Raw genomic sequence first — 21317 nt, 5'->3', positions numbered from 1 at the left:
CTCATCTCCCCTCTTTACTGCCCTGAGCCCTCAGCCCATTGGCCCTGATGCTCTGTTCTGCCCCCCCCCCCCGCCATGTCCCCTGTATTTAAACCCAGACCTTCCACTGTTCTTTTTGTCTTTGTCCCTGAACCCCTTTGTGCGTGGCTGGAATAAACCTCCTTCTCTGGCATCCATACAAAGACCCTTCCCGTTTCTTTGGAGACACTTCTGGAAGGTCACGGCTCCGCTGCCTCTCTCTCCACCACCAATGGGTTTGTGGCTTGTGACAGCTGGCAGCCTGAACAGGGACCTGTTCGGAGCATTCCTGGAGGCGTCTTCAGTAGCTTTTTGGCTACTGAAGTTAAGCCATGTTTGGAGCAGCCAATTCCCAGAGGAGACTCCTAAGTTTTATTGGGGGAATCGCACAGGCGACCGGCAACATTCTTGAGGCGAGAAGATCGGTTGAAGCTGACGGACAACCTGGAGAGGTTTTGTTGACCCACTGTCATGTGAGTACTATATTTGGGGGTCACCCTTTTTTGTCTTTCCTTTGCCTTCTTTTCCTCTTGGATGTTGGGAGGAAGTGTGGGGATGGGAGCCAAAGTGATCCACCCACACAGGGAAGTTTATACCCAAGTTAGAGGAATCCTTGTTGGAGAAAATTTTCATTTTTCAAAGGGAGATTTAAAATGCTTTATTCATTGATTGTTCAAGTATTTTCCTGATGTTATGAGGGAATTCATTCTAATGAGTTCTGGGACCATATAGGATAAAGGTTCTATGTTCTTTGAGTTAAAGGGGATCTTTCAGTGGGGAAATTTTATCCTTTGGCCTTATTGCTAAGTCTGTAGAAAATGTTGGGAAACATTCGGGACCCCAGTTTAACACCCCTTCTCCCCGTTCCTCCCCTCACATCCCTAAACTCTCTTCCCTGCCTCAGGGAGGATTGGGAGATGGATCCTGCCAGCAGGCACAGGGTTGCTACCGTCACCCTGACATCTCCCAGTGTCCTCTGTCCCCTCTCCAGGGCAGCACTGGCCATGCTGCCTTGGGCTCTCTCCTAACCCTCTTACCAATGCCCATGTACCCAGTTCTACCACCCCCAGTTGTTCTCCCAGACAGTGCTGGTAATGTGGCCAGCCCTGCCATCTTGTCTTCTCCCTCTCCAAGTTTTTCTGCCCTTTCCTCACAAAATGGTGCTGACCCCACAAGGCAATGGCCATTTTGTCACCTCCCTGTTCTGCCAAAAACGACACCTCTGACCCTCCTCCCACTTTCTCTATTCCTGTAATCGCGCCCTGCCCCTCCCTTCTGTGTCAGGAAGTGTGTCCATGTTGGGACTTCCCCTCTCTATCGGGAATCCCCTCCCCATTGTGCACACCCCAACCCTACCCCTTCCTCTCTTGACTCCTCTCCTGATGGTCCCTCCCATTCCCATTCCCACAACACTGGAGTAAGAAGTGGTGATGACAGCGACCAGAAAGAGCCCATATTGGCTTCCACAGCTGCCCAAAAACAGGCAGATTCTGGCTGCCCCAAGAGGCTCCATGCAGTCATCAAGTGCCCTCCATCCTCCTCGGAGGATGAAAATAGGGATTCTGTAGACCCGGATTCCAGTCCTGAGTCTGAGGATCACTGGGCCAAGCTGCAGAGGGAAGCCACTGGGAGGGCTCAGAGCTCACCAAAAAGATTGTGGGCTTGCCAATTATATGTAAACACAGCAGAAGAGTGACTGCAATCAATTCCTGGGAGCCGATCCCCTATGGGGAATTGAAGGAGCTCTGCAAAGTGGCTAAGGAATATGGTTGGGGGTTGCATTTCTTAAAAAAATTTCTGGAAGCCACCTTCTCTGACCGTGTCTTGGTCGTGCATGAAAATAAAAATATCATGAATTGCCTACTCTCCCCGTGTCACAATCCATCCTTACGAACGGGTTTTGTGATTGTTCGTGGATTTGATCTCAGGGTGCAAAAAACCGACACGGCACAGGGGGGTTTGCAGTGATAATCAAAACAAATGCACCTTTATTGAATAACCAAATGCATTGGGGAGGAATTGGGGAAAAAAGGGAAAAATAAGGAAAAGAGGGAGGAAGAGAAAGGAAGGTATATAGCTACCAAACATAGAACAGCCAAGTCCTTTGATGTCCAGCCGATGGAGTTCACCAGGTCACGTCTGGGGAGATCTTGAAATCTCTCGCTAACTCAGAGGTTTTTTTTATGATAACTCTATTGAAAATTGTGAGGGAGGGGGGGAAACAGATACAATAAAGAATAGATGTAACAGGTAGTCCATGTTCTCAGCAGTAAACGAGAGCCATTGTCTTCTTGGTCCAGCGGTCACAACCTGCAGGCAAACATCTTGCTTTGGTCAGCTTGCCTCCCCCACACACCTGCCCCGGGCTGGGGGTTTCAGTGCCAGTCCTTGGAAGGAGCAGAGGGGCCTTTTCACATGGGGGTTTCATGTCTCGGTCTTTGATGGAGAGGCTCCTTACATCTCAGTCTGTCTGTCACGGTGGTTGTAAAACAGGTGAGGGTCTTCTGTGGGGGACCACTCAAGACTCAGAAGAAGTCCAGCCAGGCTGAGAGGTGGGACAGCTTCCAAGGCTATTGCTGCAAAAAGGCAAGATGCCCCCTTCTTCTTTCATTGGGCTCAGTGTAGCATACAGCAAACAACACCTGTGAACAATAGCTTAGCACTGTGCTCAGGTCTCGGAGCCGTTGGCACGTAACTTTCTCCAACAGGGCCAGAAACTTCAGACAAGGGTCTTTTCTTCAGTGGTCCCCAATGACGATCGTGAGGCAGATGAGAGAAACTTTGGACAGAGTCTCACACCCCGGTCGAGTACATGCTGTGGGAGAGGCAGTAAAAAAGGCATCTCCAATCACTGGCGGACACATATTCAAAAGATGCCAACAAACCAAATTTAACCCTTGAACAAATGGCAGGAGAAGGTGACTTCCAGAAGCCACAAGACCAAGCAAAGGATTTACAAGAAGCTGCACTCAGTGGCATCACCACTGCTGCAAAGACATCCCTGCTCCTCACTCTCGACGACACCCTACATACACAGAGCTTCACTAACATTAAACAAGGGCAAGTGAAATTTTCATGAAATTTGTAGACAGACGTAAAGTTCCACTTGAGTGACAAATAGAAAGCCCAGAGGCCAAGAAGGAAGTGCTAAATAAAATGGCCTTGGCAAAGGCAAACAATGAGTGCAAAACAATATTAAGACCCAGAACCTACAATCAACCAGATGGACGAGGCCTGCAACAAATTATCTTCCACTGAACACACCGTGGCAAGGGCAATCTCTAAGGGAGAGGGCCTTTTTAACATCCCAAGACGCTGCAAAATGTTTTAATTGTGGGGAACTGGGCCTTTTTTTGAAGGACTGTCCAGAATACAAAATGCCTAAAGACCAGCAGCCACCAAAGAGGTGCCATTTATCACACTGTATGGATTGCAACAGACATTCTAACAACTGTTCTCAGTTTTGTTATCACCAGTAACCTCACCACCACCAGCAGGATTATCAGCCAAAAAAATTCCAACAGACTGCAGGGTGGCCCCGTGTGAAGACAGCAAATGGAAAGCTGTTTCACTGTACCCTCCCCACTATTCTGGAGGTCCAATACGTGGGGAAATTCCCGCGGAGCTCTTCATACTCCGAACAACAGACCAGAGTGACCAAGGCTTTCCAGCAAGTTCAGGTCAGGACCTGACACCAACTGGTGAGTGCTTTGTCTATACAATTTGATGACTCTGCTTTCTATCGTATTCCCACCAGAAAATATGGACCCCTAGAGGGCCTGAGGGATGTGCTGGTAATAGGTAATTGTATTCATGGACCAAATGAAATACATATTATAGTGGAAGTGCAAACTGTTGGGCCAACTGACGAAATCACAGTCACTTTCTGCTGCACAAAACCACCACGCTTCCTGCACAGACTGTGATCGCCCAAGCCTTTTTATTGCCATTAAGCATAGACAATATCCCAGAGCACCCAATGGCATTCTGGGTTGAAATCATGGGCCAAGACAAGCCCCTTATAAAGTGCAGTCAGTTGAATAAAGGTAATGACATCCACCTACAAGGGATGGTGGACACAGGGGCCAATGTTACTATCATTACACAACCTCAATGGCCCCTGAACCCGGAGCTGACTCCTGTCACTGGAGTCACCTCAGTGATTGGAGGAGCCGCCATCTCCATGAGGAGCGAGCGTATTATCACAACAGAGGGACTGGAGGGCCAAACTGCCACCATCAGGCCATTTGTAGTCAGGGCACTCACCACCCTGTGGGCCAGGGACCTGTTGTCCCAGTGGGGAGCTTGACTTGATATTCCACCTCTGTCCCGGGATTTCTATTTGGGGCCACTGCAGAGTGCACCACCCCACAATCACCTGGAAGACTGACACCCCACCGTGGGTGGATCAGTGGCCCCTCTCAACAGAGAAATTACATACCCTCGAGCTTCTTGTGGAGGAGCAGCTCTCCAAGGGCCACATTGTACCTTCCAACACCCCTTGGAACTCCCCTGTCTTTGTTCTCAAAACACCTGGCAAGGACAGGTGGACGCTCCTCCATGACCTTTGTAAAATTAACGAGGTCATTGAGGACATGGGTCCCTTGCAGCCTTCCTTCTCCGTCCTTGCTTTCTTGTGACTCGAGACTGGTGGTCATTGATATCAAAGACTGCTTTTTCAACATCCCCCTCCATCCTCAAGATGCTCCCAGATTCACCTTTTCCATCCCCTCCCTGAACAGACAGGCACCTCTGAAGCAGTACCACCAGTGAGTCCTCCCCCAAAGTGAGAAAAACTCCCCTATATATGCCAGTGGTACATGGCCCTTGTCCTATCTCCCATCCAAAGGACTCTCCCAGATGCCATTATCCTACATTATATGGATGGCATTCTGTCTTGGTTTGAAGACAGATGTCTGCTAAGGAAGGCAGGAGCTTCCTGTGAAATGGAAAATGTAAATCCCCTCCCTCTGAATTATTATAATTTTGAAATTAAAAAGCTCTCAAGCAAAGATATGGGAATAAGAATAACAGTTATTTACGAGGAAAACTAAAAATACAAACGCAATAGTACAAACAAAAAAACCCCACTGGCAGAGTCAGAATATGACCTGACACCCTGTGGGTCACAGTGGTGGTAGCAGTCCTATTAAATGGAGGCTGCAGTGCTCCTGGAGTGACAGGTGGGGTTCTGTTGAAGCAGTGATCCTGTAGAAGGGTGGAGTTTTCCTCTCAAGGTCCAGTGGTGGCGTAGATGGGCCTGGACTTCTCCTGGGAATGCAGTGGAAAAGAAAGCTGCTCCTCTGGGAATCCAGTGGGAAAAGGCTGTCTCTCTTCTTCCAAATGTCAAATTATATCCAGGTAGGAATGCTTGGCTCCTCCCTCTGGCCGGAGCATCTCACAATGGGATGATGAATTTTTAACCAGTCATGCAGTGACACTCAATGGCCCAATAACAGAAGATATCTGCCAGAGGGGGGGATTGTTGAGGAAGAGATAAAGTAAACTGCTGTAAGAGATGGTCTGAAGTTTCCCTTATTTGCCTCACGACCGTCACAAGGACAGAGAGGAAGACCCTGAGGACCCTGGCTGGAGTTCTGGCCTGGTTGGGGTGGATGCTCGCCAAGTGATTGTTTGCAGCTGTGCTTGCTGTGCCCCCACGTTACAACTGCTTCGAGCAGGGGCTGACAGGGAGCGGCTTGCTCTGTACACTTACACCTGCTTCACAATCCCTGCTCATCACAATGGCCCATGAATTTCCCCACCTCTTGGCCAGATGAACTTTCTGGAGTAACTCTGGTGATCCCCCCATAGAAGATCCCTCATCTGCCTCACAACCGCTGTAAGGGAAGCCTCCTCCCAAGGACTGAGACTGAGACCCTTAAAATTCTAACACATGGGCACTGGCCTGACTGAAGTGGGATGTTTGCCAAGTGTTGCCTGCAGGTGTGTTTGCTGCACCAAGACTGGTTTCTCATAGACACCAATCCTGAAAACAATGGGTCTCGCTCACCGCTGAGATTGATTTGTCCTGTTTTGGATCATGGACTGTCTTACTCATTTTCAATAGACTTATTCTCCATTGTCTTTTATCTGTTCTCCCCTTGGTGGATGACTATAAAAAACCCCTGAGTTATGCAAAGAATTTGAGATTCTCCCCAACGTGACAAGATGGATCTATTGGCTGGACCACGAGGATTTTGTCTCTCCATTGGTAGCTATTCCCACCCCTGTCTTCTTCTCTCTCCCTCTATCCTTTATCTCCTTTCTAATCCTTCTATTGCTTCTGCTGTGGGCACTCAATAAAAGGTGCATTTGTTTTGATCAAGACTGAAATCCCCTCTCTGTTGTTTTTGCACTCTGAGATCAGTTAATGAACCATCACAACCCCACTTGTACGAGCGGATCGTGACATTAAATTGGCGTCATGGACAGGATTCTGACAGACAGAGGGGTTTGCAGGGTTGTGTGTAGTCTGTAACAGGGGAAGGATGTTTCTCTCCAGCCGCACCGAGCCCGATACCCCAAAAGGGGTGAGTGGTTGTCTAAAAAGGAAAGGGAGTGACTCAAATTTCCCACAAATTGCACATGCCTAGGTGAAAAGCACCCCCATACTCAATTGAGGGCTCTGCCTTCAGAATTTTACAAAAGATCTTTTAGTGCAAAAAGGGAAACTGTTTTTGTGTATGTGTGAATCTGGACTGTCTGGGAAGTGAAGGGACTACTTGAAGTAACTGAGTAGAACCTCCCAGGCACATTTAGTCTCTTCACCCACCCAGGGAAGCAAGGGAAACACAGCAATGTGGTAGGTAAGGGACAGGCTTTCGGAAGATTTCGGGCTGTGACGGAAAATTACAGGACTCCTTCTGCCCCTCTCCCCAGAGATAAGGATCACCCTTGGAATGTAGCCAAACATGTAGCCCCCCTAACCTATAGATGCCAGTAACTTTCCACTCCATACTAACCCTAGAAAGTATAGCCAAACCCCTTTCTGACGTAGAGAAACCCCTTAGTCCATAAATGCCCCTGAGACCCCTCAATAAACGCCTTTAACCGTCCACCACATTGGTGTTAGCGTCCGTTACTGGCCCGAGAGGTCCCGGGAGGGGATCACCGTGCTGAACTCTGAAACCAGGTCGCCGCTGCCTTCCCAAGAAGGAAACATAGTGGTGCCAAAACCCGGGAACGACAAGTCCGGGCAACGGGGGTACTCCTGGCCAGGGGACAGCGGCCACAGCGGCGGGAACGACTGTGGCGGAGCAGGGGGACGCCCCAGGACCCGCGATTTGTATGGAAGCGATAGCGAAGGTCGTAAGTTCGATATATATGCAATGGGGAATCAAATGTGAGCTCAGGAATTTTAATCTCGCCTTAACGAGACTCCTCGAGCTCGGGGTCATTGATCGACCCATAGATATATTGCATTCTGAGGTGTGGCAGAAATGCACTGTCATGTTAGCAGAAGACACAAAAGCCACGGGCAGCAGCAAAAGTCTGAAAGCGTGGGGGAAGGCAGAAGCAGCCCTACACAAAGCATTAGAAGAACGGGAGACGTGGAACGCTGCGCGTTCCTGTCTGTTAATCACGCCACAGTTGGGGGAGGGGGCGATAACGTGAACCCCCCCTGATAGCGACCCGATTGAAAGCGGGGAGACGGGGGGGCCGGGCGCATCCCATCCCTCCCCGAGCCCAGAACCCCCAGAGCCCCCGGGGGACCCCCTGACCCTTTCAAGGGACCCGCCGGGGCCCAAACCCCCTCCGGAACCCCCCGGAATGTCCGCGGGCCCCCCGGCCATCCCTTCCCTGCCAATGGCCGACTTAGCGCAGGGGGCAGAGGGATGCGCGCGGTCCTTTTGGGAGGGATTGGCGGCAGAAGCCCGAAATATCGAGAAGGCAAGCGCGCGGGCGGGCGGCGGAGGGGATCTGCTGCCTTACCCATTTGAACACGGCGCGGGTGGCCGGGAAGAGGGGTGGAGCCCGTCGGCCCGCGGCGGGAAGAACCCGGAAACGCGGCCAGCCGCAGACACGCATGCGCGTGAAACCAGCACTGAGCCCATGCCCGGCCGGGAGCTGTGGATCCCAGCAGACACGTGTGGGGGTGCGACAGAGGGCGGGCACTCACTCGGGATCCGCACCCACTGATGCCACCATATATGGGAGAGATCCCTCCCTGTGGGAGGCAGGGTGAGCCCAGGGGGCGGGAGCGGCACCGCCTCCGAGGGGAGGAGCAGGGCCGAAGCTGAACAAAACGGCAGGGGAGACTGGAAGTTTATTGGCAGTCGACTTCCAACTCTGAAGGGAACCACAGCTCCCCAGACTGCCCTGCGGAGCCGACCGAGTCCAGCAGCGACTCGGAAGCAGAGAAAACAGAATCAATGCGGTTTCGGACGAAACCAAATAAAACTTTTAACACAGTCAGGAACCAGCCCCAATACGAACTCACCAACTGGGGTAAAATCAAAATCGAATGCGCGGGATGGGCGCCCGTGGCGTCCGTGTATGCCTTCCCGGTGAGAATTACAGGACCCCAGGGGAACCAGCAAAGAACGTATGCTCCCGTTAATACTAAAGACATTCAGACAATAGTAAAAGCTATTTCAGAAAAAGGAATTAACTCAGGGGTGGTTTCCACTCTCGTGGATGGTCTTTTTAGCAATGATGATTTACTCCCTTTTGATATAGTGCAAATAAGCCGTATGCTTTTTGATGGGGCGGGTTTGATAATATTTAAACAGGAATGGACGGACCAATGTGCAACCATGCTCGCTCAGACAGCGGGGGAAGGGCAGCCACTCCACGGGTCGAGTTTATCTAGGTTGTTGGGGAAGCATGACGAAGTAGCCACGCCCCAGCAACAAGCTGCGCAGCTTTGGATTGAGGAAGTCAGGGCGACTTCCCGGGCGGCCAGAGAAGCTATATGCGCCGCATCCAGGGTGGTGGCCAGACCGACACCATGGTCGACCATCAAACAGGGGGAGAGTGAAGGCTTTACACAATTTGTCGACCGCCTTCAGGCTGCGGTGGACTCTTCTAATTTACCCGCTGTCGCAAAAGGCCCGGTGGTAGCCGACTGCCTTTGGCAGCAATGTAACACCGTAACCAAAGATATATTGCATTCCCTGCCAGCCGGGGCCAGCCTGGATGACATGATTAAGCATGTTGTGAGGGAAGAGCAGCTGACCCCACTTCAAGCAGCCGTCCACACCCTAACCAGTGTGATGGCCTGCTTCAAATGTGGACAGTCAGGTCATGTCGCGGCAAGCTGTCCCCAGCCGGCACAGCTTCCCCAGGCAACACCCCCGCCCCAACAGCGTCCCAGAGGGGTCTGCTGGAACTGTGGGAAGAGAGGTCACCTTGCTAGGGACTGTAGATCCCGGCCCCGGGGAAACGGGAGAGGGAGGGGGCGTGCGGGCCATATTCAGCCCCCTCCCGCTCTGGATGCGAGACAGCCCATCTATGCCAACCCACAGTGGGGCAGGGGATCCTCATACCCTATGCTCCCACACGAGGCAGTCAGTATTGCACCCTCGCCAGCGATACAATGGCAGGGCTATGCAGCACCACCAACCGTACCCTCACACCCCCCATCATCACAAGCCACGCAAGCGCTACAGGACCAGCAGGGGACGCCCCAAACCGGGACCCCTGGGTGGCCCTGGCCATGAAAATAGGGAAGGAACCCCTGATGATATGGGGGACATGCCGCCTCTATGGCAGTCAGGACCCCCACATCGTAGGGCTTCAGTTTTGGGCAGACACGGGATCAGACTGCACGATTCTCCCCCAGTCGCATTGGCCCAGGCATTGGCAGTTTTAGGAAGTCCCTCCAGTGAACGGGGTGGGGGGACAAACCCGGGCGTGGAAAAGCACCCAGCTGGTGGCTATAACACTTCACACGAACAAGGGACCAGAACAGACAGTAGTGATTTACCCCCACATTTTGCAAAACTCTCCGCCACTAATAGGAAGGGACGTCCTTGCTATGCTAGGAGTCAGGATTACAAATTTATCATAAAGGCCACTGCTGTACACCCTCAGCTGCCGATCAAATTGACTTGGAAATCATCAGATCCTATTTGGAGGGAGCAGTGGCCTTTGTCAGAGCCTCGAGTGGCAGCTTTGCTGGAACTGGTCGACCGCGAACTGCAAAAGGGTCACACAGAACCCTCCACCAGCCCATGGAACACCCCTGTGTTTGTAATCCCCAAAAGGTCCGGAGAGGGTTATCGTCTCGTCCACGACCTGAGAGAAGTGAACAAGATGATTCGACCCATGGGTCCAGTCCAGACACTGCTACCCATGAATTCAGCTATCCCTGAAGGACAGCCATGCGCAGTGCTGGACATCAAAGACTGTTTCTTCTCGATACCCCTGCATCCGGACGACAGAGAACACTTCGCCTTTTCCGTTGCGTTTCCAAACGGTAATCGGCCTAACCTCCGTTTCCAATGGAGGGTGCTTCCACAGGGTCTCGTGGACAGTCCTGTTATCTGCCAGGTCACCATGGACAGAGCACTGATGCCAGTCACGAGAGACTTGCCTGGCAGAAACTTACTCAGGTTTCCCAAGACCCTTTTCCCTAGTCAGAGCTCAACCTCCTACCTCATTACAGTGCCTATGTATAGGACTACCTCATTCATTTGTGAAAGAGGGGGGGGAAGTGTGGTAGGTAAGGGACAGGCGTTCAGAAGATTTCGGGCTGTGACGGAAAATTACAGGACTCCTTCTGCCCCTCTCCCCAGAGATAAGGATCACCCTTGGAATGTAGCCAAACATGTAGCCCCCCCTAACCTATAGATGCCAGTAACTTTCCACTCCATACTAACCCTAGAAAGTATAGCCAAACCCCTTTCTGACGTAGAGAAACCCCTTAGTCCATAAAACCCCTTGAGACAGAAGAATAAATCGCCTTTAACCGTCCACCACATTGGTGTTAGTGTTCGTTACTGGCCCGAGAGGTCCCGGGAGGGGATCACCATGCTGAACTCCGAAACCAGGTCGCCGCTGCCTTCCCAAGAAGGAAACATAGCAGACGCTGTGTGGTTGTGTACCTTAAGTCTACACCTCCCTGTCATGGTTTTGGTCCCTTCACAAAATGACTGAAAACCTCAGCGCAAAAGTTAAAGCTGAATTTTATGCTCTACTAGCTAAACACAATGCCAAACCTTCTCCCGGAGGAGAAGAACGGGCACAAAGTAACTGATTTAATTTGAAAAATGTTATTGATAGAGTATGTTCTTTACAACATGAAACAAAATTTAAACTGGGCAAAAATAAAACTATTCTCTGCTCAGTTTTGGGAGCTTGTCTCACAGCAGCTATAAAAACTCTCTTAAACTGAAGAAGTGAGGAAAAAGCTATAATGGACTCCCTTCAAAACCTAGTTGAAATTTGGAAAAAAAATTAAATGAAGAAAAGAATGAGATCCATCTGTTACAAGCTGGCCTTAGAGAGGAACATGTTAAGAATTCACTGAATGCTGATTCCTCAACACAGGCAGAGGAAAAGAAACTCCTCACATTAAACAGATTTATCCCCATAAGGAACTAGAGGCAGTAAAAAAACTGTGGAGAAAACTGCTGCCCTCATTTGAGACCCTTGGTTAAAACAGAATATAACTATATTAATGATGAAGATTTTGAACCACATATCACAACTAAACAAATACCATTCAGCACTACCAAATTGACTAAGCTGAAGAAAGAATTTGGGTGCCTTCCACAAGAATCGGAGACAGAATATGTCTTCCAAGTGTCCCTCACTGGTGGAGATCAAATTAAATTAACTGAACAGGAGGCCAGTGGGTACTGGGGACATGGAGTTTTCCTAACAACAGGAGATAAGTGTGACACGTGGTCCCTGACACAATGTGTGCCTTTCTGGGCCGGGGGAATTAATCCTTTGGAAAGGGGAGACCCTTTAGCTATAGTCAGTGCCCCCGACCAGCTTTTGGAAGGCGCCCACAAAGCCACCTGCCTGCAAATGATTCATGAAAAAGGTTGATTCCTGGTTTTCAGTCACCAGTGCAATTACCGGTAAAGCCTGAAATTATGACTCCTTTAATTTGAGGGCTTCCTAAACCTACAGCAATTACTTTACAGAAAACCATACTGGCCTTGGGTCCCATAGAGAGACTAGATAGATTCCTTGGTAACCCCACTGACCAAACTGGATCTACTGATCCTGGTTTCACTCCATACTCCATCCCCTCACAGCCCCCAGCTTCTCAATCTGATTCACCTGCCAGTAGCCATAAAGTTTGGGCATGGAGCGAGGTTGCAGTAGATTTGATTAATTACAGTAGATGATATGGACCTGTAAAAACCCTGGAGGAGAAATCAGAAAAAACAAACGGTGTTTGGTTTATCGGGGCTCCTCACGGTGAAAATTTAGGGAAGGGAAAACAGATCTCTAACCGCCACCATTGGTGGTTGTTGGAAGTTAAAAGGGGGGTCCCCAGAGAGGTGATGGATGGTTTGCCCCTTGATAAATTACAGAAAATAATAACAAATTTGGCACTATCAGAAACCGAATTTATCAGTTCAACCCAGTGCACCCCTCCCTTCTCAGAATCCAGCCAGTGAGCCAAAAGAAACCCTCTCCCAGCCTCTCCCTCAGAATTTAGGATGTGAGCCAAAGCAAACACAGAACCAGAGAAACTAGGTTCTCCATCCCTTATAGGTGAGCAAAGGGCTGGAGCATGGATGTATCTGAGAATGCTCACTAAACATAAATCAGGAGATATATAGATCACAGCTATCACAGGCCTCAAACAGGCACTTGTAACCTTTCTGATTGACACTGGGGCACAAATCTCTGCACTAACAAAAAGGATGCCCAGAAGTGTAGAATTGTTCCAACAAAGAAACAATGTTGTGCTTTAAATGCCCTAGGAACTACAGAATCTATGAATGTGGCCTTAGTAAAACTCACGCTCCATGGAGAGGAGAATCAATTAGTTGTCAAAATTGGGGATATTCCAAACAATTTATTAGGGATGGATGTTATTGCTGGGAGGCAGTGGGAAGATTCTGAGGGATTCCTGTGGACATTTGGCGTGCCACGTCTTAACATTAGACTGCTCCAAGCTGCATCCTCCTCACTGTCTAGCAAAATTACTCATGTAAAACAATACCCTCTACCTTCTGGTGCCAAAGAGGGCATCAACTGGTTATACAGGACTTGTGAGACCAAGGAGTAATAGTCAATACCCATTCTCTTTTCAACTTGCCAGTGTGGCCAGTTTGGAAACCCAATGAGAAGTGGAGGCTGACAGTAGACTTAATGCCAACACAGACCCTCTTACAGCAGCGGTCCCAAATTTGGCTGAATTAATGACATCAATTCAAGAAAAAGCTCACTCAATCATGGCAACTATAGATGTCAAAGACATGTTTTTTATGATACCCATACAGCCAGGAGATATGGACCGTTTTTCCTTCACACGGAAAGGACAGCAATACACTTTCACTAGGCTTCCCCAAGGCTACAAACACTCCCCCACTTTGGCCCACCCTACTTTAGCCCAGGAATTAGAAAAAACACCCAAACCTGATTCTGTAGCTGTTTAACAATACATTGATGACATTCTGGGCTGGGGGGGGGTGGTGTGTGTGAAATAGAGGTAGTAGGGAAACATCAGCAGAAAATAATCTCTCACTTAGAAAGTCTTGATTTGCAGATGCCCCCAGAGAAAATTCAGAAATCTTCTCAGGAAGTGAAGTTTTTGGGAATTTGCTGGAAAGGAGGTATGACATGTATTCCACCTGATATCCTAACCTCTTTAGATCAGATCAAAATGCCTGAATCCAGGAAAGATCTCCAGCAAGCTCTAGGATTATTAGTGTTCTGGAGAAAACACATTCCAGATCTTTCAATAATTGCCAGGCCCCTTCATGACTTGCTGAGCAAAGGGGTGAAATGGGATTGGACTCCTTCTCAGGAGGAAGCATTGCAATTGCTGTTTTTTGAAGCAACAGCTCACCAAGCACTGGACCCTGTCCATCCCACAGATCCCTTTCAGGTGGAATGGGGATTTGGCTCCTCAGGGCTGTCAGTACAGCTACAGCAGCAGGGTCCTGAGGGTCCGATGTGTGGGAGGTTAAGATATTGCGATGTTACGGTCAGGCAGAACCCCTCCCCTTTTACTGTTACCTTTTACCGTTAACCCCTGTTATAAATGACCTGGTTCAACTGTTAATCAAGGCCATTTTACCGTCCACCACATTGGTGTGTGCGTGTACTTGGTCCGTGTGGCAAAGGTGCTGCCACCGAGCCGTTCTTGACCCAGGACCCCACGCCCCAAGCGGCGGCAACAAGTGGTGCCAAAACCCGGGACAATCCGGGAAGCAGGAACCGCCTGGGTGAGTGAACGGCAGCCGGAGCAGCAGGACTGTCCCCGGCAGGGAGGACGCTCCCAGAGGACCGGCGAGAGGGGAAAGTCTCGCACTTAGGACCAGCAAAGGAGGAAGTCTGGCGCTGAGGACCGGCGAAGGAGAAAATGGAGTACCTCCCAAAGGTCATTTTTAAAATTCATAGGCAGTGGGGCGTAGACTGTGAGCCAGGAGATTTTATCCTCGTAGTGTCGAGGCTCCTGCGGATTGGGGTTATTGGGCAGCTGGTGGATATTTTCCACCTCGAAGTGTGGGATAGTTGTACCGGGGCCCTAGCAGAGGAGGCTTTGTCCTCAGGCTCGGGGCGAAATCTTAAATTATGGGGCAGAGTCACGCAGGCTCTGTGAAAAGTTAAGCAGGAGCAGGAAATGTGGAAAACCACACAGGACTGTGTGCAGGCAGGGCCCCGGCAGGGTGTGGGGGCGGCCGCACAGACTGCGGGTGATCGTGAGTCTGCCAAGTGTGGGGATTTACAGCCGCGGGGATGCTCTTCGCAGCTCCCAAGCTCAGGCACGCTGGCTGAGGGGAAAAAGTGGTCATTTGGGACAGGCTGCTAGAGGAAGCGCGAGGTGCAGGCGTTAGCTCAGAGGTGCAGAGCGCAGCCGTTAACTTAGAGACATGCGGTGCTGCAATTGACTCAGAGGCGCGGGCCGCTGCCATTGACTCGGAGGCGCGGGGCACCGCCATTAACTCGGAGGCGCGGGGCGCTGCCATTGACTCAGAGTCCGAGGGAGCCTGGGCGGGGCCTCCGCCTTACGCGCCACGGGGTGGTGGGCCCCAGAAGGGGGGGATGCGGACACGGGCGTGATCGGCAGAGACGGAGAAGGTCTGCAGGACAGCGCAGACACGCGCAGGCAAAAAGGAAGGAAAAGACACGGAGGGGGAGCTGATGCCGCTTGAAGCATGGGGTGGAAATCTCATTACAAGGCACTGGCCTCCCCCAGCAGGAGGCGGGGCAAGCCTAGAGGGAGGGAGCGGCCCAATGCTAAGACAAAGGGGCGAGGTCGAAGCCTGACAGAGGGTTTTACCAATTCCATCCGGCCAAAAGATCAAGCATGCATCCTAGCAACCGCCCTGCTGGCTTTAAATCAGTTCCCCAGGGGAGACGAAACAAAAAGTCCTGCCCAGAGGCACTGGGCCACCCGGGCACTAGAGGAACGCCCACAAGTCATGATTAAAAATTAGTTAGGAGAATGGGAAACGGGTTGGAGGCTGGTACTCACAGGGCGAGGGTACACAGCCGTCAAGAAAAATAGTAAAATTAAATGGTGCCCGCTTAAGTCGATAAAACTGGACCTTCAGGGCAAAAACTAATGAAATTTGTAAAGCTTGTTTTGCAGGACTGAATCCTCAGACGCCCCCGTGGCCCGTATACCCCGCTTCCTAAAGGCTGTGACGAATCATCAAGCAGCCCGATGGCAGACCATACCGGGGTCGTGAAAAACTCAGTGACCAAACTAAAGGAGAGGCCGGCGCAGAGAAGGACTGGGGGAAAAATCTCAACAAAAATGGTATCAGTCATGGTTCACATAAATGTTTTTGAAAGTCTTGTTTTAAGTGGTATCCATCAAGTAGAGTTCGAACTCTGGCCAGGTTCTGGCTCTACTTGAATGGAATGATCGCCAATCAGCCCAGAGTTTTTCTGGGTCAAAAGGTTCAAAGGGAGTTTTGGAGAAACGTGAATCCAGACATGAGTAAACGTGAATCCAGACATGAGTTCTCAACATCACTCTTCTTTTAAGGTCAGCTGTCGCAGACTCTGGGCGGATAGTTCGGTGCTGTGGTAAATGTGTGATTTCAAATAGTCAACTGTGTTAACAATTATTAGCCAAAAAACTGAGGAAGTCCTGCAATGATATCCTAAGTCATGGTTCAGTCAGCCCCCATGACTGATTGCCCTTGGTTCTACCTTATTAGGCCCTATTATTCATCTTGGACCTTATTTTTCAAAGAAGTTAGCATTGTTTATTAAAAACCAGTTAGAAATAGTTACCATTTCACCATCCACCACATTGGTGAGTGCGTGTACTTGGTCTGTGTGGCAAAGGTGCTGCCACTGAGCCGTCCTTGACCCGGGACGCCACGCCCCAAGTGGTGGCAACACTGAGGAGGCCTGTTGGTTTCTATTCCTGTGGTTTTAAAGATGCTAAAAAAGATACACTACCTGGGAAAAAGGATTGTTTGTGGTTAGCTTAGCTCTCATAGAAGTGGGAAAAATTGCACAACAACAACCAGTTGTCTTGAGAGGCCCTTTCAAAGTTATTAAGACAGTCACTACTGGGACCCCCCACCCCACCCCCGCCGACAGGGTGGGCCAAAGGGCCTCAGCTGCAAACTGGTATGCTCAGATTGAACATTACTGTAACATTTTCTCAATAACAGAAGGAGCTGTAAAAAATTTAGCGCTACAAGAAACTGAGAATTTGGGCAGCAGCCATGACAAACCTGCCTCTGTAATTAAAGTATCCCCTCCTTTCTCCACCAAACGATCAGCAAATTCTTGGTTCCCTGATGCCTCTGCTAAACAGGAGGGGAAGGTGTGGAGATACAGGGCAGCAGCCCTCCACATTTCCTCTGGTGAACGAATCATTACCGAGGGAGAAGGCAGTGCTCAGGTTGGGGAGCTGAGAGCTGTTTGGAGTGCTTTCCAACATGAGGTACAGAATACCTCTCCTGTCTGCATCTACACGGACTCCTATGCTGTGTATAAAGGATGTACTGAGTGGCTTCCTTTTTGGCAGCAAAATGATTGGGAAGTTAACAGAATTCCAGTATGGCAAAAGGAAAAGTGGCAAGAAATTTTCAACATCACAAGCCAAGGGAACTTTGTTGGGGTGGGCAGCCTTTCACCAGACAGATGGAAATCCAGCAGGAGAGTGGAACAATAAAGCTGATGATTTAGCAAGACTAAGTCCCCTGAAAAAGAACAAATTACAGAGGACTGGGATCAACTATTGTCGGGTTCGGCTCTCTGTCTCTGCCCAGACACGGGTAGGGTGGTTCTTGGGTGGCACGCACTTCAAAGGACGAGTCTGGACTCTTCAGCTTTTCGATCTTCAGATTGTTTATTGTTTCTTATCTACAAAATTTTCTGTCTGCCCAACAGAGGTCTGATCTGCAAGGCAGCCAAGGGCACTCGTGACCACCCACGGGGCGGTCATGTCTTTTTATACTAAAATCTACGTACATGATATTTACTTTTATTTTCCAATACTTTTCACCCATATTGGCAAGTACACCTTCACCATAAACCAATCCCCAAGTGCCAACATCACCACAGGAGATGGAAGACAAGAAGAAGAAAGAAGAAGGATGAGACACGCCCTGATCCCTCCATCTTGTCTCCATAACCCCCCTGTACCAAAAACCTTAAAGTTTATATTTCACCCTATAAATGTGTCCCTTTTACACCCTTCACTCTAAAGTGATTCTCATGTGCTCAAACTGCTGTCACTTCTGTGGATGGATCAAAATCAAGCCACCAAGCACTCTTGGCAACATTCCAGGATTTCCGAGACCCCCAAGGGTTCTCCTGGCATCTCTGGACATTGGGAGCGATGTGCTGAGTTCCCACATCTCCCCCTTCTCTTTGCACCAAGAAGACTTCTTTGGCAACTTGACTCATGACACGTCGCACACATAAAAAGATGCATGCGACGATGAGCATGAGGACTAAGAGTATTATTAGAATATAAAATCCCATTTTTAAAAACCCTCTCCATAAGGGAGAAAGATCAAAAAATCCCGCCACATCATCAATCCATGACCCAGTGATTTCGCCGAGTTTCTTTATACTGTCTTTCATTCTTTGAATACTTTCATGAATTGATCTTGAATGATCCAAGAGATTCATGCAGCACATTCCCTCAAACTCTTCACATCCATGTCCATGAGCAAGCAATAGATAATCGATTGCTTCCCTATTTTGAAGAGTTGCCTCTCTCACACTACTTATGTCTTTTAACATATCACTCAAAGCGAGAGAGACTGATTGAGCATGCTTGTTCAACCAACAACTCATGTGGTCCAGTTGAGTCAAGGCCACCCCCGACGCTGTCTGAGGTGAGAAAATTGCTGCCGCAATTCTCCTTGCCTTGTCCCAGGTGTATACTTCATCATCACAGTTTGTACTGTAATGTTTCAAGGACCTTTTCTCTTTATGTTTTTGCTCTCTCAATACTTTCAAATCTGGTGATAACATTGAAATCCTCCCAATGCTGCATGGACCTCCCTTGGCATTTGCAGGAATGCCGTGCCAAATTCTGTCCCCACAAATTAAAAACAACCCACGTGGCAATTGCACTGGGACCTGGATTGATCCTTTGGCTGTCGTCTCGGTGTGATTGCACCAAGCTGACGCGTTTCTATAAAACTTGCGATTTGGAGTGACATCAACGCTTTTGTTTGTCCTTGACACATCCGAAATTTCGAATTTCATGCATAGTCTCATTGTTGTGGACCCGAAAATTTCCAATTCCTGTGGTTCGGTAGAAGCCACAGGTAAAAGATGTGTCCAAGCACACCATTCATTCACAGGATCTTTGATGACCTGCGAAATCTCCATTGAAGAGTGTCCTGGAATTGGCCATTTGGCCACTGGCAACCCAACCATGCATGCTGTGAATGGTTTCCCTGGTTTCGAATGTGTCAGGCAGATACTTTCTAAGTTCGCTGCCTGGGCTAAAGTTTCCCAAACATTTTGTTTTGGTTGATTGATGGGTAAATTTGCTCCATTGCTTAAAGCAACAGATGAAAGCATGAGCATCATGAAGCTCATGACTTCATCCTTATGAAAAATCATTGTCATGCTCTCACTCAAAGCCACAAAGGAAAAACCCCCAAAGTTTTTATTCTTTTTGTCCCTCTTCTGAGTCATTGTTCACAACTTGAGTTTCTTCCTCCGTCTGCATGCTCGTTTCTCTGCTTCTGGGATCAGTGCTCTCTTGCTCTCTTGTCCGAAATGGCTTCACGTGTCGCGCTGACACCCACTTCAGACCTCGCCCTGTGGAAACACAAGCGAAACCCTTGCCCCAAGTGATTAGTTTGAAAGGACCCTTTAAGAATCATTGACACAAAACATCGAATGTCAAATGGCATGAAATCACACGTATTGAATGTCCCCTTCAGGAGCTGTTTGAAGAATTGTGAATTCAGACCATTGTTCTGAATGGCCTTTGATAAGTCTTTGATCACTTCATGACCCAACCTTTCCCACCTTGGATTTTGACCTTGTGCATCATATGTCACTGGCATTATTATGTCTCCTGATCCTCTGATCAGACCCTTTTCTTTTGATAATTCATTTCTAATTTCCTTCCAGTCTATTGGTTCTATCGGTCGTTCTTCTTCCTCCTCTGGAAACTCCATTGGCCATTGCCTGCACAATGGAATCATGGAGGCTCTTGGTGATCCTTCGCTCCATGTTCTTTGACTTGAGGTTTTCGGTCTTGCTCCTAAATCTGAAAAAGAAACTTGAGGTTCTCTTAAACGTGTTCTTTTTGCTGCATCAAAAGACTGCAGAAGATTTCTTGCTGCTTCTGCTGCTGAAAGCTGGAATGCTGGAATTCCCTCTCTTGCTGTAATGTGTATCATTTCTTCTCCTTGAGGCTGTGCTTCATCTGAGCTGTCTTCAACTTCATATGATCCTGAAGTTGATGGAATATTATCCTTTTGTTGTTGTTGTTGTTTTTGTTTTCTTTAATGTGGTTTTCTTTTTATATATCGTTGGAAAAAATTGTTGCATTGTCGCAGTTTGGCCATCAGGTGATGTGGTGGCGCTGTCGAGCAGGTCCGACATGTCCTGCAGTGTGGTCATCCCTCCACGAGGTGGCGCTGTCGCCTGCCTGGACGACCGTGATGACGACACGAACTCGATCGGTTCCTGCTTGTCAGACTGCAACGCTTGCAATCATGTTTGAGACCGAGTTTGCATGGCTGTTGACTGAGCTGGCATTGAGGGTTGAATACTTGAATGTTTCTTTTGAGTGGAAGAGGTTTGAACCATAGGGATTGAGGCTAAAGGCATTGGGACCGGAGAGGGGGTGGAGCCCCGGGATGTCGAACCCCGAGCGTGGCCCCTCCTCTTTGCCCGAGAGGTCACAGGGGATTGGACCCACCCCCGTCCTCGCTCAGCACGCACCTCCCGCGCACGCGCGCCTTCGGGAACGCTCCCTGCCTCCCCTGTACTGATGTCACTGTCTCCGTCCTGCTCCACCTCCGAAGTCTCCTCCCTATTGTCTGTTCCTGTCCCTCTCTCCTCCTCCTCTGACGCTGTAGCCACACCCCCCGCCAAAGCGCGCGGCCCTCCCCCTGCCGGTATCCCCTTTCGGACCGCGTTTCGAGCCGATCTCTGCGTCCAGATTTCCGGGTCTGACGTCACCACCACACGTCCCCTGCATCCCCCCACAGTAGCCTGCTGGAGCCCTGCAGCCGCCCCGCCCTTTCTACCCGTGTCTGACGCTGCCGCGTCGGTTTGATAGCCCTCCCCAGCTCTCCCGTGAGCCTTGCTCATCGCGCGCACTTTTGGCACCGCGCCAGTCGAGACTGCCGCCGCCCTCGACGCTGCGCTCGCAAAAGCCACACCAGATCCCGTGTCCCCCATCGCTTCCGTGCCCCTCCCGCCAGCCGCCGCCGCCGCGCCGCCACGCCTGCCACGAGAGAGCGCATCCCCCCTTCCCTCTTGTTCCCTTTGAACCCCCCTCCCTGACTCCGCCACTTTTGCCACCTCCTCTCCCTCTGACTCCTGCAAATCGGGGCGGTATGCTCCTAAAGAGCAACCTGTCTCCTTGATATCGCTGGGAGAAAACCTCATTTCATCAGGGAGTGGAATGGTATCATCTGTGCCTCAGTCGGAGCCTGAAGCCCCTGCACTCTCCGGGGTCTCAGGACGCTTTGGGGTTCCCTTGG

General features: G+C 49.8%; 2 pseudogenes; both read left to right on the top strand.

The window, feature by feature from the left end:
• Positions 1–21317, top strand: part of LOC129132018 (uncharacterized) — a 234639-nt pseudogene that overhangs the window by 86481 nt on the left and 126841 nt on the right.
• On the top strand, positions 8394–12602 carry LOC143695824 (uncharacterized; annotated as a pseudogene).

The sequence above is a fragment of the Agelaius phoeniceus genome, chromosome 27 (genome assembly GCF_051311805.1).
Source record: "Agelaius phoeniceus isolate bAgePho1 chromosome 27, bAgePho1.hap1, whole genome shotgun sequence".
Classification (NCBI taxonomy): domain Eukaryota; kingdom Metazoa; phylum Chordata; class Aves; order Passeriformes; family Icteridae; genus Agelaius; species Agelaius phoeniceus.
The sequence above is the reverse complement of the archived record's forward strand: the minus strand, read 5'-3'. Positions and strand labels throughout refer to the sequence as shown.